The following is an 18,469-nucleotide window of genomic DNA, read 5'->3' as shown; positions in this document are numbered from 1 at the left end:
CTTTTCTACTATTTTAGAGTTTACCAAAATGTGTGGATAGTAAGACTTTGCTAAGTTTGTTTGGGTCATCCTAATCTAAAATGACCCTTGAAAATTCTTTTAATGTAAGATGTGTTTTGTGTGTTTACAGCGCAATTTTTCCTCAGTCAATAATCTGTGATATTGGCTGCAGGTTCTCATTTAAAAGTGCTGAAATGTTGCTGTGTGTGCATGGCAAGCACTTGGAAATAAAACACATGTGTTGCAAGGTGTTCATGGGTAACTTCCTGGAGATAGTGAGGGAGCCACCTTGTGATGAAACACAGACAGTTATTCAGGACTTGATGCATGTAGAGGGTAACCTGTGTGCAATTGAAGCTTGCATTCATCACTGGAATAGAATATATATTCTCTTAATATCAATATTATATTTGTATTGGCAGTGTATGGTGAACACACAATGTGGGTACACAGTGTGTGACTGATTTCATTGTTACCAGAGCCTTTCAGTAGCGGTTATGTGATTGATACAACATCATTACTTATGTTCCAGCAGCCAGAATTTAGTATTCTGTCCAACAACCAATGTTACCGGGAAACATTACTGCGCATGGCAAGTGTTGCAAAACAGAAAAACAAAATGATAATAATCTAATAATGACTGGAAGGAGAACGGTGTGTTTTGCAATGCAGGGCACACATGCTTAGATACCTTAGACATAGGGAAGTGTTTTTTTTTTTGTTGTTGCTTTGGATGTTGACGACGCCATTCATTTCATTTTGATGTACTATGTGCAAATTTGTACAAAGCATTATTGAAGTGTGGATGACACCCAGTATCTCCCAAAATGTGCTAAGATTTGGGGTGTTGAGATTGTAAGCTTTCACGTTTCATGCCAAAAATGACTACTCTGTATCCGTGATTCCGGGGAAATATATTACATGTATAGGAAAATATGGTAATACATTATAAATGTAATGATAATTCCACAAAAGAAGAGTTTACATTTCCAAGTAAAGTGTATTGCCTGGGGTCATTTTCTTGAAACCAATTTCTTATCAGTGGAAAGTAGTAAGAAAAGAACTTTATCTAGAGCCACTTAATGAATTTGGCTTCAAATATGTATTTGGATATTGCAGAGCTAAATGAAGTGAGACTGCTGTTTTTATTTTGATTCTTTTTTTCATTAAATCAAAGCTGATAATGATCATGATTATGATGATCCATGTACTTTCAACTTGATTTTTTTTTTTTGCAGTGACAAACTGTTTCTAAAGAGAAAAGATTGATACGAATCTACCCCCTGACTGGAGTGTGATAATGACATGTCCACAAAGGATGTGGGGCAAAGAGTTACAGATTGCAAGCTGTAATTTAGTTTTCAGTCCAATTAGTATTTGATAATTTGCAGTGTTATATTTTAAAGACATCTTGGATTTTTAATGAATTACAGCCAGAATTGTGAGGAAAATTGTATAGAATATACCATCATAAACACACACACATACATACACACAAAAATACATCATAAGTACACACATCATGCAAATGTACATATGCTCTTCATGCAGTGCCCATATTTGTCAGTTTTAAGAGTTTAATGATTAGTGAATTCTGTTCAGGTTTATGAGCGAGCATTTGATTTCTTTATGTACACCGTACATTTGTTATGTAGAGTTGTGTTTGTATGTTATTGCATTTTTTTTTCAGGAGTATTTATGCCATCATACGTGTTATACACAGTTTGTATTGACATAGGGCTCCACATCTAAATGTTATGTAGAACCCTGTTAGAGTAAATTGACTGAATTGCAGTATGTTTTGAGAGATGTCGATCATAAAACCCTTTGCTCATTTCCCTCTTTCCTTTTTTTTGTCTTCCAATGATTTGGTTGTGTTCTCATTTTGCCACGCTTGTATTTTTAAGTGTCTGCAAAAAATGCTGAATCACAAAGTTGGCAGGTAATGTTTCCTACACTGTATGTTGCAGGTTTTCCTGGTTTTCATGACGTCTCAATTTCTACAAAATCCTTCTAGTTTTAGTCGGCTTTTGTCAAATTTCACATCAAAACTTCCCTGTAGATTGATCATGAGAAATAGCTATGTTTGGTGGTGTCAAAATTCAGCTACCTATACGGCTGGAAGAAGCATTTTCCTTAATCCATATGGTACAGTTGTATACATATCTTGCATTTTCTTGATATAGCTTTTTTATATTGCAGGTGGCCTTTTTTACGATCAGTGGTGTAACTTTTGTACTCAGAGGGTCAAAATTTCAAACAAAATATTTTTTCATTATTCTGTTTGATTCCTGTTGGAAAGTATTCAAATTTTTGAAAAAATAACATTTTAGACCTTAAACCTGAAGAGTTATTGGTGTAATTTAAGGAAAACCCTGGCACCTGAAGTAAATTTAAGCAAAATTTTGTTTTCATGAATTGCACCATAATGACAAAACTCTGTAGTCAAACTTCACCATGCAAAGTTTATATGGTTAACAACAATATATAGTTTGTGAATCAAAACTATTTGGGGGTTGAATATAAAGTGATTTACAAAAAAAAATACATGAGATTTATAAATTTTTGGTAAAAATACCAATTGAAATGCAATTTTTAAGATTTTAACTATTTATTGGAGGGCAAGCCAGGTCAAACTCTATACTATAACAAGTCTTTAAGAAGGGCTACCTTCCTATGTAGGTTAAATGAAATTCCAATCATTTCTTTAAATCTTGGATTTTTCACACATGGATGTTTCGGAGGTGACAGTTAACATAATAGAATGTTTCGGAGGTGACATTAATATCAACACTCAGTTTTTTTGAGAATAAGTGACAATAACACAAAACTTCTTCTTTTTATCAATGTTTTTAATAATTATAACTCGAGAACAAGAAATTAACTCCTGTTTCAAGCAGATAAACCACACAGAACAAGTGTTTTTTTACACTTCATTAATTAGCATGGGCACCGGTAGTTTGCCTTCCATTTGGACGAAGGTTGTAAGCTAAATATTGTAATCTGAAGAAACATGGCATTCCATTTTCTACCTTAAATTGAGATGAGGGTGTGAGATCATTTTAGTAATGTTTCTTTGCTCTCAGAACATTTTATTCCACAACACCAAGGAAGAATCACTTCGTTTCGGAGGTGACATTCAATGTTAACGTTGTGTTGAAATATTCATTTACAGTAAGAATATGACAGACATAAGCTAGATATTGTAACCTGAAGAAACATGGCATTCCATTTTCTACCTTAAATTGAAATGAGGGTGTAAGATCATTTTAGTAATGTTTCTTTGCTCTCAGAATATTTTATTCCCCAACACCAGGGAAGAATTACTTTGTTTCGGAGGTGACATTCAATGTTAACATTGTGTTCAAGTATTCATATAGTATGCCCCTCCCCCCCCCCCCCCCCCCCAAAAAAAAAAATACAATTAGACTTTTGCATTGATAGCACCCAATATGATTAAATCAGCTAAAATCTACTTTGGGGTCTTAAATTACAACACCTTAGCTCTATTTTGCAGAAAGCCCCAGTCAATTTGGTTAAGTGGTCTCAAAGAAATGTGGATTGTTATAAAGGATGTCAGGAGTCTGATTCTTCCAAGTTTAGCACTTGGATGCTCTTGGAACTGCATATTAATGTGTAAACACAATATACAGAACTTGGAGGGAAGGGATTCCTGACATGCTCTACAAAAACCCTCATTTCTCTTTGACCTCTGAAGCAAATTGAATGGGGTTTTCTATAAGGTGTGGGCAATGAGTTATAGTTTCAATCCCTCAAATTGTATTTTAGATTGATTCACTATCTTTAAAGGTATCGTTGCGGAGGGTACCATTGTAATTTTTTAGTGGGGACATAGGTTATGAATGCCAAAAGCAAAAATTCTTATTTGACTTGTATTATGTTTTTGTTTGCACATAATATTATAAATAGATTAATTCAAGGATGTTCATGAATTCTTCATCATTCTTGATAGCCACCATACAAATGTTATAATACTGGTGAAAGGTGTTTGGTTCATCTGGGATAAATTTTCTATATATACCAGATTCATTTAAACTGTTGACATTACTAAAATATATTTTATGTATCTTTCTGAATTGCTTGAAAATTACCAGCAAATCATATATATTAGTCACTTTTGAGAGTAAAAAGTATAAGATAAGAAAAAATTATTTTATTGTTTTGGAGGTGACACAACACAGAGACAACCCAACTTCTCAGGTGTTAACTAATATATTGTGAACATCCATGTCTTTCCTCATGGCTATAATTTTCAAATATAAGCTCTTTCTTTCAGTTCTTACTTGTTATTTTGTTTCGTTATTCTCTTTCATGATAGTGGATACCAGCTCATATTTTGTTTTAGATTGTAATTCATACTAATCTTTAGCAAGTTTTTACAGTTTGGTTAAGACAACAGTTTGTGTTTCCCAGCTGAAGAGAGCAGCATAATGCTTTTGTGTGAACTTATGGGGAATTTTTTTTTTTTGTTCAGTAATTTTACCCATCAACTTCACAGAAGGTCCCGGACACAAACTGGTCTCAAATAACCCTAAGAGGGACCGAAAAAGGACAAATTCACCTCAATAGACATGAGGGTTGAGTAAATACAGCAATATTAGTAAAACACATCAGTGAGAGTTTGAGGAAAATAAGGCAATCCGTTCCAGAGTTATGAATTTTTGAAGTTTCTGCTCAGTCAAAGCTGAATGAGAAGACTTCTATAGCTTGTGATGTCACACGTGTACAAGGATATAGAGAAAATATCAAGAAAATTCAACATATTTTCACTTTTCTTGCATAACAAAAGAACACTTGACTTCTCTCTTTTGGAAGGCAGGGTGAATAATATTGCCCTAACATACATCAGTAGCAAGTTGAAGAAATGTGCACTTTTTTTCAAAAAGTAAAGTTTTGTGAAATTCACTTATATTTTCTTTATATCAATGTATGCATGTGACATCATACACTGTCGTAGTCGTCTCATCCAGCAGTGATTGCATAGATACTTTAAAAAAAAACATAACTTCTGAATGGATTGTCCAATTTCCCAAACTTTCAATGATGTGTTCTACTAATGTTGTTGCATTCACTCAATCCACATGTACAGTATATGAAGGTGGACTTGTCCTTTAAGAAACCATTTACTTTTCCTTGAAATTCCAGTACTTAAAGCCAAATTCTAAAATAAAACATAATAACAAAACAAGGCAAACACGTCATCAAAATTATATTGAGATAGAACTACAAATCTTGTTTTTGGATCTTTCCCTTTCCAGTCCTGGGGACTTGTTCCTCTGTTCACTTTAGTTGTCAGACAACTTCAATAATCTTTAAAAATACAATGCCATAAACAGTTGGTTCAACTTGGAAAATGTAATAATTATTGTCATATTAAAAAAAAAAAAATCACATAATTTTGTTTATGATTACCACGTTGTACATGGAAAAACAACAACTAAGAATTCAAGAACAAGTTGTGCACCAGCTATAGGCATGTGGCCTTTTTGTGGAGTTTGATTATTTTATGATTTTTTTAAGATTGTGGACTAGGGCATGCATGAACTGCCACATGTATCACTTTGGTATCAAGGGAATTCTGGTGAGCTAGGTATACAAAAGTCACTTCTATTGTGATGATTTTGTAGATATTAAATGTATTTGAAAATGTTAATAGATAGTGAAAAGGAACTGAAGTTTTGCCTTTCACTATCACATAACAATATGGTGTTAACAAACAATGTCACCTCCGAAACACAAGAAAAAGCAACCCACATGAAAAGCTTTGATTGGTAAATCTTCACAACTAAATTGCTTAAATTGGAAATTAAGCTTCTAAGATGAAAGCATCTATATGTTTACTTAACTAGAGCAGGAGAATTGATCTTGATTACAATATTATATATACAACAGATGGGTGTATTTTGTGCATTCTCTTTGTTAAAAAAGTGAAAAAATGTAAATTTGCCCCAAAACGTACAGTAGAGTAATAAAAATAAGAGTGAGAGTGTGTTAGTTGATTTCTCCACTTTGAGACTTATGTTACTAAAATAAATGAAACCATTGGTGTACATGATATGGTTTCTCTTCAATAGAAATGAGCAAAAACTCTTGTTAACAGTGTTTTGTCACCTCTGAAACAGTAATTCTTTGTTTTTATTAGATCTTTTATTAATCTCTAGAAAATTCTCACTTCCTGTTGCCAAATTACTATTTTCATCCAAAAGAGATTCCTGTCAATTGGACAGAATCAAACAAAATTGCTTTGTCTTCGAGAAATTATCAAATATAATACGCTTGTTGTTTCGGAGGTGACGATTGTTTCGGAGGTGACAAGTGTTAACGGAAAATTGTAAATTGCTCCGAAATGAAAACAACAGGCTATATTTCTACTACCTTCCTTCAGAGATAATGTGAGGGGATATGTTACATTTTTGTAAATGTAATGTATAACTGATGTAAAGAATAAAAAAATCAAATACATAAATCTGTTGTCTCGGAGGTGACAGAAAAGTTAACGGAAAAGTTGCATAAATTTATAAACACTCACCAAAAAATGATAAGCTATTTGAATCAAATAATCTTTGGATCGAAGTTAAGTCAGATTGATTACTATTCTGTTTTGATGGAAATTAGCAAAGTTGAATTTTATAATTGTGAGCAAGAGCTAACTCAAAAGAGGGGTTAATTGTTAACGGAAAATGTCACCTCCGAAACATAAAGTTTGGACAATTTCAGTCTGTAAAGAAGACAAAGCAGAACCTGGTAAACATAATAGTTCTTAATGTTGGATACCTGTCTATCACCACAACAACAAAAATAATGAAAAGGAATAAACAATTTGATATGCTAGGTCTGACAAAAAAACCATGTCAGAGTGCATACACCAAAAGTGTTGGATTTCAAGCATGTAAGTGCATGCCACATCTGAAAGAAAAAGAGAGGAAAGTTCATTAAGGTACCCAAGGTAGACACTGTGGGTGGTAAGTTTATGAGAAAAAATAATGCATATCTGTCAGTGTATAAGAAAGTTATACACCAATTAGTGCCAAAACCATGTTTTACACCACTGATTGTAAAAATGGCCATCCTAAATTAGTGCTTGTCATTAAATGCTGTGTTTGGCTAGCAAAGGATCCCACCCACCATGCAGGGACTGCTGCTAGGGTGGACCTTAAAGGGGACCTCCGGGTGATTTTCAGACTTTTACATCTGAACAACTATAAATCAGCTAAACTGAGTACAGAGTTTCAGAATTTACAGTGATTGGGATGAGGAATGAGAATGTTTTCAAAATTTATAACAAATTGCAATGAACAAGGATGATGACATGGCAGCCTCACCATAAGAATGCATGAGTTGGGGCTCACGGAAGCAGAACAAAAGAAGAAGGCATGCATAGATTCTTCACAGGTGAACTTGTTGAGCAAGTGGTATTGTAATGGTATTGCACTGCTACATTTCTCAAATATATGAGGCTCTGATGTCATCAACACTGTTCAGTGTAATTTGTTAAAGATTTTCAATTTATTGATTTTTCTGCTCAAGGACCACAACAAATTCCACGAATCTATACATGGAGCTGTTGATTTATGTACTACATGATGTGAAATTATGAAAATCGTCCGGAATGTCCCTTTAAACGTAACACTGGATTCTGTCACTGATACATCAACCAACCGTATGTATTATTGTGTGTTTTACTGATGGTGATACATACTGTATGACTGATGTTATGGCTTCCAACTATACCTGGTATGTTTGTCAGATTACAGTGAAAAGAAATGTATTTCTTTCTATGGTAGAAATTGGAAAAGTGTGGTACTGGCAGTTAATTCCAACACCAAGTAAAAATGTTAACAAGACCCAGGAGATCCAGAAAAAAAAGCATTGGTTGGATGATATGTTTCAATAGTAGAGGCAAATGTTGCGATCATGATATGCAGGATATGAATCGAATCTTATGTCTTTTCATGATACAATTGTGCATATTCTTCAAATGGTTTGACTTCTACACATGGTACTTCCATTTTTCTGTGCAATCATGCATGTTACTTTTTACCTCAGTCACGGGATAAAGTCCTCTGTCACTACACCATCCATTCTGGCACGAGGGCATGTGGTATGATGTCAGAACAGCTGCTTTCAAATGTTTTTGGCAGCTGTAAGGTACATGTATGCCAATTGTTGCAATGTACGAAATATTCGTCCATATTCTGTGTAAGGGTTTTAAAGACATCCTCTTTTTTGGAGACAAAAGTGATGTGATAAATCAGGTTGCATGTTTCACTGTTGCCATAAGGGAGATGCTATGGTATGCCTACCACACAACCTGTCATTCTATACCACAGTAAGCCCAGTTTTGTATCCACCCTCCTTCCTCCATGAGATCTAGAAGGAGGACATCGCCCCTGAAAATGATGTTCTGTGACTTGACTTGTACACATGCTCAGGTCAAAACTGCATTATGGATCAATATACCATATCTGTTTTCTTTTTCTTTCCAAGATGTATTCATTTTTGTTTAATGCAGCATATAATTGTACATGTGTCTACAGAAGATTTTTTTTTTTGACAACCTCAGAGCTCATCTTAGATCTCTCTGAGACTCTACAGACATGGCAACAAGCAATGATGTTGAGTGGCATTCTACCAACAAAATGACATTGTTCATTTTAAGTTTTTCAGTTTGAATGATGCTGTGCAGCTGGGAGGAGAAAATGAATATGTCTGGCAATGGTATTCAGCAAAGCTGTAGGCATGTGTAATGGCTGAATCTTGGTGAGCCTAATGCCAAAACAGATCAATATTCATTTTTCCCCTGTGGAATATAATATATATGCATGTGGCAAACCTACTTAGACAGTGTGACTGCAATTGAGTCAAACTAGTATATTGTATGTGGCAATATTTAGGAGGAAATGGTGAATCAGGTATACAGGTATGCAGTTTATAAGTACATTGTACCACTTATTCAACCTTTTAGTAAATAAGTGTGTAGCATGTTACATACGCACACACACATATGCACACTTTGTCGGTGTCACATCGAGGCACTCATATCTGACTTAAATACACAGTAAGGTGTATGACATTGATATCAAAGACGTACTGAGATAGCCGTAATAAGAATGTTAAATGAAATCATGTACTATATGAGAGTTTTGTCACACATTGTCTCCATGCAACCAGCTTTCATCAAGAACCCTCAAAATGTGGGATGAAGACTGGAATAATAATTTTAGATGGCCACCTCTGTCACCCATGTTTTTAAAATATGTGATTTGTGATATTACATACTGTAAAACCAGAAATTTTTGCAAGCATTTTAATTTCGCAAATTTCATGATAGCCAAGATTAGCAAAATTAAAATGCACACAAAAGTGCTTGTCTACTCTACAATGTATTGGATGCCAGTGGCAATTTGCGAAAAATTTCATGCCATGAAAAAGGCCTTCAGCTCCAGTTCACAAGAATTTCATGTCGCGAATATTTCTTGCATTATAGCATTACAGAAAGCAGGGTTAGCACAAGTCCACCCTGACCCACATGGGCATGTGTAAGCGAAGTTTAGACTCATTTGCAATTTTTGTACAGCACTCTTTCTTTTGTTGCAGACAGTAGTACATTGTATCTGATTCCAGTGGAAGATAAGTTCGGACATGTATATCTTACTCTTAATACAGTGACTTTAGCAGACCAAGATACTAGTTTTGTGGGCATGGTTATGATTTAGCCAGATATAATCATAAAGTGGATGTGGAAATTTGGTCACATCTTTCTTGTATATGTGTGTGTGAGTTTTCTTTGTTTTTGTGTTTTTTCCCAGGACTATAACTGAACAATATGTGTGTTTCCATCTCTTTTTCTATCAATTTGCTATTTATAATATATACATGTACATGTCAAGTGAATTTCTGTCTTTTGCATGAGATGTAAAAGTGAGTCATATTTGAATGAGTTTAATATTCCAACAAATGTCTGATCTGGAAACATGTACAAAGTGCTCTGACCTTTATCAGCTGGCAACAAAGTACTGTCCTACTTATGCACTGTATGTATGACCTGCTTCATAGCGATGGTTGCAAGGGAATTAACTTTTCACATGCGTACTGGAAAACAGAATACATACCTAGGTATGTCGGCATTTAGCTGGAATTAAATTGTGCTTGTAAGATGTAATCTATCAGTAATCTGTGTGTCTGTTGATTCCTGAGTGATTTCTTGGCTTATTTGTGAATGGTACTGTACTTATGAAAACAAGAAAAAAAGAAAAAAAAAAGAAAAACCAGAGCAACAGAGAAAAGAGGGGGAGGTGGACTGTCAATACAGCTGTACAGGAATATCATTTTTTTGGTTGAAAAGAAACTCATTACTCAACAACATTGTGTTTGTTTATGTTGATGAATAGAGCAAAGTCAAAGTCAAGGATTTATGAAAATGAGATAAATTTGAAGTATACATTAATTGCTTGCACATGTTTTTCACAGAACAGTTTTAACAGTCACAATCATGTTTGTAAATATGATATGGTGATGGTATTGCAATTGATTTCTACATAAAAACAATACAGTGTAAAATCTGTAAAATAATGTCAATTACAGAGATACTACCTTCCGCTCAAGTTTATATGTATGTATACAATGCATACACATATGTAGAGTCATCATTTTACCAGGTAACTGTACATGTAATTTGCAAATCAAGTACCTGGTGCTCGGCCCTCAGAATACAATTGCAATTACACATAGTGCAATAATTACATTTATTTAGTACTCTTACAAACTATAGTTGTTTCATAGCGCATCATCAAGTCACTACTATACATACACTCTATTAATTTCTCAAATTAATTATGTATACATTGCACCCAAAACAAATTACTAATCTAAAACCAAAAACAACTTTTCAAAATACATCAGCAATTATAACTCATTTAATACATCAGTTGTTTATTTATTTATTTATTTATTTTACTTATTTATTTATATATTTATTTTTAATGGATACAGCATTATACCTGACACAGTCTTTCCGGTCTTGATGAAAAAACGTACAGTACTATACACTGGAATAGAATGCATTGATAAGTGGTATATTGATTACATCCTGTGTATAATTATGTGCAGTGACCTTGAAGGTTAATGCCAGAGAGACAAGCGATGCTGAAAGCTGAGCATCATGTACATATACATTTTACATGTACATGTACTTTCCATTCATATTATCTTCTCAACAGTGTATGCATGAAGTCAATTAAGGGATGGCAAGATATTATACACGTCTTGACTACTTATTGGTCAGAGAAGAAAAAAAAAAGAAAAAAAAAACTGAAGTTGATGTTTGTAACAAAGATGCATAACCCACTGAAGATTAAGAAAAAAAGAAGACTGTTTCCGCCCGGGTTCGAACCGGGGACCTTGCGCGTGTGAGGCGCACGTGATAACCACTACACTACGGAAACGGGTTCACACACTCAGAGTATTTTCTCTGCATTTTTCCCATCAGATACCCAAGGACGGCAGTTTTAATACTCCACTACACGTCCAAGGCAAGTTGCATATTCTTTGCAGCAGACACAAGAATGACAAGGTAGATTGATTATACGGTTCATGATACGTGATATATCGCATGGATGAGTAGAATCGATGAAGGATGTCGTGGCAAGTATTTGAGTGGTTTTGATGGAGATGGACGAGATACGAGAAAAGTGTCCAATTAAGAAAATAAATCATCCTTGAGAGTTCTTTCATTATGCGCGGTACCACTGTTCAGATTATACAGTACAATGTATGTAAAGCATTATATATATATATATGACAGGGATATGTTCCAAGAAAAATGCTCTACACTAACTTCTTTGGTGGCCCGTTCGGGCAACCCAAATCATCAAATTTCAAATTTCAAATAAAGACATGAAAAGTATACATACTCTCTAAAGAAAAATCGAGTGAAAATATTCACTCTTGAAGGAGAGAATTCAGAAAAGAGTGAATTTAGAGTGATATTGGAGTGAATTTTGAGTGAAAATGTTCAATTTGACTCATTTTGGAGTAACCTCAGGGATTACTCGAAGATTTTGGAGTGATCCCTTAGGTCACTCTAAAACGAGTGAAAATTGACATTTTCACTCTAAATTCACTCTTTTTTTTGTATTCACTCCTTCAAGAGTGAACATTTTCACGAGATTTTTTTAGAGAGTAAGGAACCACAATCATTTAGTAAAATATTTAACAAATACAATAAAACCGAAATTATGTAAAACTTGCGGGGTACATTGGACAATGAAATTATTCAAATACCAATTATGTGACTAAGAAGTAAAGCAGAAAACATTAGCAATCAAATAAGTTTATAAACATTAAAATAACTATGAACTACATTATGATGTGAAAATTGGCAGGTGTGAAAAAGAACGTCAACATATACCGGTATTCAGTATCAAACTGACTGATTTTTCATGCCATTATGTATTCATGAAATGAATGTATTTGACATAAGGGATTTACCTACCTCTGCCATTGGATATCATATAGATTTTATTTTTGTGACCTCATCGGGCCACCAAATCATATAATTTCTCAAAAATGGTGGCCCAACATCTGTACCTGGTAGCCACGGACCAATGCCAATGTCTAGCCTTGATTATGCTTATACACATTTTTATTGTTTATATATTCACATTATAGAGTAACTTGTACTCAATTGCCAAGTTATGAGTATTTCATCATTCTTTCTTTATTTCATTGTAGCGAATATTTCATGGAGTTCAGATGCTTGCGTGCTCTTTGAAATTGCATAGAACCCTTGGTGCACATCATAATAATGGTTATAAACACTCATATGAAGTAAAATGTAGGCCTATTCTTCTTTCACCACTGCTTAGATATGTTGTCACTGCCAGTGTAATCTTTCCGTGTACGTCAAAAATTTAAGAAAAACTAACGAAGCAAAACTGGGGGGGGGGGGGGAAGGAGGAGGTGGGAGAGGAGGGGGAAAGAAAAACAAAATGTGTGCAGTTTCCTCCCGGGTTCCAACCGGGGACCTTGCGCGTGTGAGGCGCACGTGATAACCACTACACTACGGAAACAAGTGCTGATGTCTTGCGTTCCTCGTTATTTTTTAGAGACTGTATCAAATACTGTGCCTGATAAACATTATATCTTGAATGTGAAGTATTTTCTGTCATATATTAGTTACAAACAGGTAACAGATGCCGACTTGCAGCTCTTTCCATAGAAAGGGAAGTTGCCATGAATCAATGTCAAATTCCATCTGCCAACTGACTTTAAAACCAACGTGTTATATCAGAGATGAGAAGCATGAAACTTCACACACACGAAAGAAAATGCCTTTAAAGGAAACCAGAACCCAAAGAGAAATGTGGATTGAGTGAAAGCAGCAATATCAGTAGAACACATCAGTGAAAGTTTGAGGGAAATCGGACAATCGATGCAAAAGTTATGCATTTTTAAAGTTTTGGTGTTGGAACCGCTGGGTGAGGAGATGACTGGAGGTTATGGTAATGGTCATGTGTGGACAACAATATAAAGAAAATATAAAGGGAATTCCACAAAAATTCACTTTTCTAGCATAATGAAAGAGCACATGACTAACCGCTTTCAGAAAGCAGGGGGAATAATCGCTACCCTTAACATGATATGTCAGTATCACGTTGATGGAATGTGTAATTTTCATGAGTAAATGTCCATCTATAGGCCTACGCGGTTGCCAACGATAAGCAAAAAGCTTGATTCTATGGTAACCAATGATATCGATGTTTTCTGTTATCTATTGTGTCCAATATAATTTATATATCGACTTGGCAGGAGAAAACAAAACAGCACGTGGTTTCTCTTCCGCACTATAGTGCGGGGGAGAAATCATGGTCCCAAGTCCTATTTATGATTATTGTCATCATTTCCAATCTAATTTAAGGTATATACTTGGCATGATAAGCTCACACCGTGACTTGGATTCCTAGCTCGCACATCACGCACTGTGTGTAAATGTGTGTGTGTGTGTGTGTGTGTGTGTGTGTGTGTGTGTGTGTGTGTGTGTGTGTGTGTGTGTGTGTGTGTGTGTGTGTGTGTGTGTGTGTGTGTGTGTGTGTGTGTGTGTCTAGGGACTTCACTTGAACATGCTATCTTTCTATCTCGCGGAAAATGCTACAGTATACCTATATTACATTTTGAGAAACTGGATTCTGTTGCACAGTTCTATCAAGTTTAATGGTTGTAATTTGGAGTATTCTGACCATTCTTCGTGACTCTGTGCTGTTTCTGGTTCTGTCATCCCGCCCCCTCCCCAAACCCGGCGAATTAATGCGCCTATGCAGTATTGTAAACTCGGCAAGTCTGTGAGATATTAATCCGCAGAAGTTTGGGTATTCCCAAGTCTCTCCAAACAAGTCGAAGATCGCCCAGTGTAGACATTGACCGATCAGGCAGTTATCACTCTATCGGGGCAGCGACACCTAGGGGGCAAAATTAATGAGCTCAAGGGTGACGCTTCAAATACAAATGTTGCCACCTGGAACCATGCATTATACTAGCATATAACGGGACTGTAAGCTACAAACACCAAGTGTGTCAGAATATACTGTTTAAGGTAAGTACACGTACTATGCAACCTACTCGCCATTGTATTCCTACTGATAATTGATCTTTTCCGTCTCAGCGGATCACAGCCATCCAGAACAATTCCTGATCAAAATCGTGAAACCATGCAGCTGATTCAAATATTGTTTCTACGATATCAACCAGTGGGTATGCTTTATGTACATGAGATTTGGTGAATGAAATGGGTAGGGAATAGACTAGGGAATGTCCCCGTTGCCAAACTTAATTGATCAGAAAATCACTCTTCGTATTATCGCGGGTTTTACTCAACCTTATCCATTATAGTGTGTGTGTGTGCATTTCGGACAGCTTTATCTCTCACACGGCGATCCCTTTTTTAGCGCATTGCTGCAATACACATACAGGTAGGCCTATGATACTGCGTGAGGGTACGTTCTGCCTCTATGGTTAACTTTATGTTCGCCAATATACCTCCTTTGTTAACACACTTCCGCAGTTTGGGACAACCTGTCGCATGCAGCTATAGTCCCCGGGGATTCGGCTTATGTATGGCACACTCTGGTCAGGGTACGCACTCCCTGATCATGCTGATGTATAAAGCACCGTTCATAATCTGCGTACTGATGTGCACAATACTGTACGTTCTGTAGTAGATGAACGGTGTCCTGATGTCGACGAGATGAACTGATAATGAAGGTGAAAAACTTATTGCAAAATGCACTGCTCAATGTCATCTGAAGTTCAAGTGCAATTCCACTTCAAGTTTCAAGTTGGCTTGAATGAATCAAACACGGGTCAGAGAGCAGCTACAGTAGCGTGAGACTTTGAGGGGTGACTGAGGGCCGGGTTGGGCGGGATGAGGGTGACTCAATCCCGCCCTCGTTCCGGGAATTTAAATAACACATAGTAATTAAGCTGTAAGAGTGTAAATATGTGTAGGCCTACAAAATAGGTCTACTCGGTATATTGACTTCATTATTCTTATTGAAAATGAATATTGTCACAAGGAATGTGACTTTTCGTGGTTGGAAATCCATATGATTTGGGGTATTGTTTTGGTTTGTTTTATGTTTTTTCTTGAGGCGTAAGAAAAAGCTTGTCGGAGTGTGAAAAAGATCCTTAATTGAGGAGCGAGTTTTATTATACTCCTCATCCAAGGGCCTGACCTTCTGTAGTGCGTGAGACTTGATGGGTGCAAACAATATAGTTTATCTAAATCGGATATAAAGTCAAAAATTATTACAGAAATCTGAAGTATATATTTTTAAGAAATTAGCGATCAGTTACTAGGCTACATCTAAAAGTCGAGATGGAAAGTTCTACAAGAGTTCAAGTTGTATGCTTGATTTACGAAAAATAGATATCTTGGATCGAAAAGATGCGCCCTGAAATTTGACCTGAACTTCAGTGATATCTTAATTGTGAATTTCTCATTTTGTATATAGTTCCGTAGTTTGGGTGTTCCACACATTACACATCATATAACTTTTATGGCGGAGTGTGCAGAGGTATAACGTTCTTCCTACTACAAAGCAGAACTCCGAGTGGAATGAATCTCAGAATGGAAGGTGCTTTAGGTGAAAAGATTTCTTTGGGTGACGCGGAGATGTAGACGCCTCTAAAACATTAACTCATATTCTTTCTGACACGGAGACGAAATGAAGGAGTTCATTGCGATGGAATGATTGTGATTTATTCGGAGATAATAAGCGCAAAGGAGATGCAGCAGTAGCAACATAGTGAGAAACTAGTTTGACAACGGCGTAGATTGCTCCCCGGAACTGTGCTAACAAAACGTTTGCATAATACGTTCATGAGAACATGCCGAACAAATGGCGCAGAAAGAAAGTCCGTAACCATCTGAGAAGATGAGTGAATTCGAAAGAAGAAAGCAGAATTTCTGAGATTGATACGAAGTCAAATTATTTCGAATTCAATTAACTCGAATTATTGCTGGTGTATAGAATCGTTCTCTTTTGTTTGTAGCTCTTCCTTCTCATAATACAAGTATGATAATGTTATAGTATTACCACGTAGGCCTATGCAGATAGATATTACATAGCAATAAGTGGTAAATGAGTCAAGTCGGCTGCGCAGTGTTCATGTTTGGAGAGAGAAAGAGAGAGAGAGAGGGGGGGGGGGTGACCGGGGGATGCGACTGTCGAAAAGGCTAACAGAGGGGATAATGGAAATATAGACCTATTGAAAAACGGACGCCAGAGAAAACTGTCCACAGTGGAAACTATTCCACTCTCTTATCGATGGGATCAGACGACTAGGAAGCCCTATACTATGTGCAGCTAATCCTCCGGAGTGAAAGGTATGTATCTCTTGGTATACAGGTGGTGTCACAGTCGATCCGTTCCGGGTTCCGGGGGAACCAATATACTGGTCGAATCCAGTCGATTAGTTCCGCAGAACGAATATACCGCACAATAGGCCGTACGCAGAAACGTTCCGCAACCGCCGATCCTATCCGGGTTGTGCGAGTAGGCCTCATTAAAAACAAAATAATATCTGTATATTGTGGATGCTGATACCAAACCAAAAAAATCTAAGAAAGCTATTTCTTCATTTTTTAAATGATATTAAGGACAAACCTATTTTTACGTTCTGATAATTTCCCTTTAAATGAATCATATTATAACCTCGTACAAGTAGCGCGAAGAAATGAATTACTGTAGGGCCTACAATGTATTAGCTAAATAGCATGCACAAATACGTACGAGTCGATCATCTGGAGCCGTTGCGCAGACAGTGTACGATTAGCCTTTATTTATAGACAAAACTTCAAAGAACAGTTCAACGAAAGAGCATGATAATACTATAGCTATAATAGGTCCTACATTTATAAGAGACTGCTTGAAGTGGGAAGGAAGAGAGAGGGAGGTTTTGCTGGTAGGGTACAGCAAGGATAAACATGGTTTTTTTTTCGGTGAGCTTTGTTCTGATAAGAAAATTATTGTTCAGCTGTACTTCAAAACAAAAAAAGAATGTTGGTCTAATAGTCTGCAAACAAATTGTTAATGTGTATGCCGTGTATGCAGGGGACTAAAATGGAGCTATGCATTTGGATTTCATTTCATTTATCTATTTTATTCTCATTTTTCTTTCAAAAAAAACATAACACAAAGTAAATCAAAAATGCAAACATAAGCAAGTATACATTACAAAGTATGACATTCAATGGTAATTAACAAACTAATAAAGATATGCACACATACTGGTATTACAAAGTTATGTTTGCAGGGTAAAAATGAGAACTAAGAGGTCCACTAAAAAGCGTTGGTTGTAGATTTTAGACCACTCTAAAATATCTTCAAAAATACTTATTATAATTACAAGTGCGTAATTATGCATAATGCAAAAAATAAGACAAAATGAAAGAAACAACAGAGACACAACAACGTGACATGACTAAACTGAGGGGAATATACGAATGAAAGGATTAGAGCAAAAACAAAATTAAAGGAAGGAGAGAGAGAATGCCTACACGCTGAACAGGATAAACGGAAGAGGAGATTTATCAACTGATTACTTAAATTGTCCACTCTGGAAATTCTTTATACATTGGATATCGCAACAAAATTTACATTCAATACATCACAGGTACACCACAATCAGACATGTCATAGAGTAAAAAATGAAACTCACTCACATTAACATACATTAACGTATGCACCATAATAACAATACATTAACCCGACATTTACAACTACATGTATACAAAAACTATTGATATACAGCTGTATACGAATTGAATTGAATTGAATTGAATTTATTTATTTATGGATACATGGATTAAAATTTCTTTATTTTAAGCTGTTGATGTAGAGCTATTATAACTCGAGATGAATAAAATTTTCCTTTGTTTACTTTTCTCCTT

At 35.7% G+C, this 18,469-nt stretch overlaps 2 non-coding genes across 2 annotated transcripts; both read right to left on the bottom strand.

Moving 5' to 3' along the window:
• Window positions 1-11,392: 11,392 nt before the first annotated feature.
• On the bottom strand, window positions 11,393-11,465 carry Trnav-cac (transfer RNA valine (anticodon CAC)). Its single transcript has one exon. It is a non-coding gene; the product is annotated as a tRNA-Val (tRNA).
• A 1,553-nt stretch (window positions 11,466-13,018) lies between these two features.
• Trnav-cac (transfer RNA valine (anticodon CAC)) lies at window positions 13,019-13,091 on the bottom strand. Its single transcript has one exon. It is a non-coding gene; the product is annotated as a tRNA-Val (tRNA).
• Window positions 13,092-18,469: the final 5,378 nt, after the last annotated feature.

Source organism: Diadema antillarum, unplaced genomic scaffold (genome assembly GCF_040938485.1).
Source record: "Diadema antillarum isolate AM-2024a unplaced genomic scaffold, OU_Dant_1.0 seq00000727_RagTag, whole genome shotgun sequence".
NCBI lineage: Eukaryota > Metazoa > Echinodermata > Echinoidea > Diadematoida > Diadematidae > Diadema > Diadema antillarum.
This window is presented reverse-complemented; position numbering and strand designations above follow the sequence as displayed.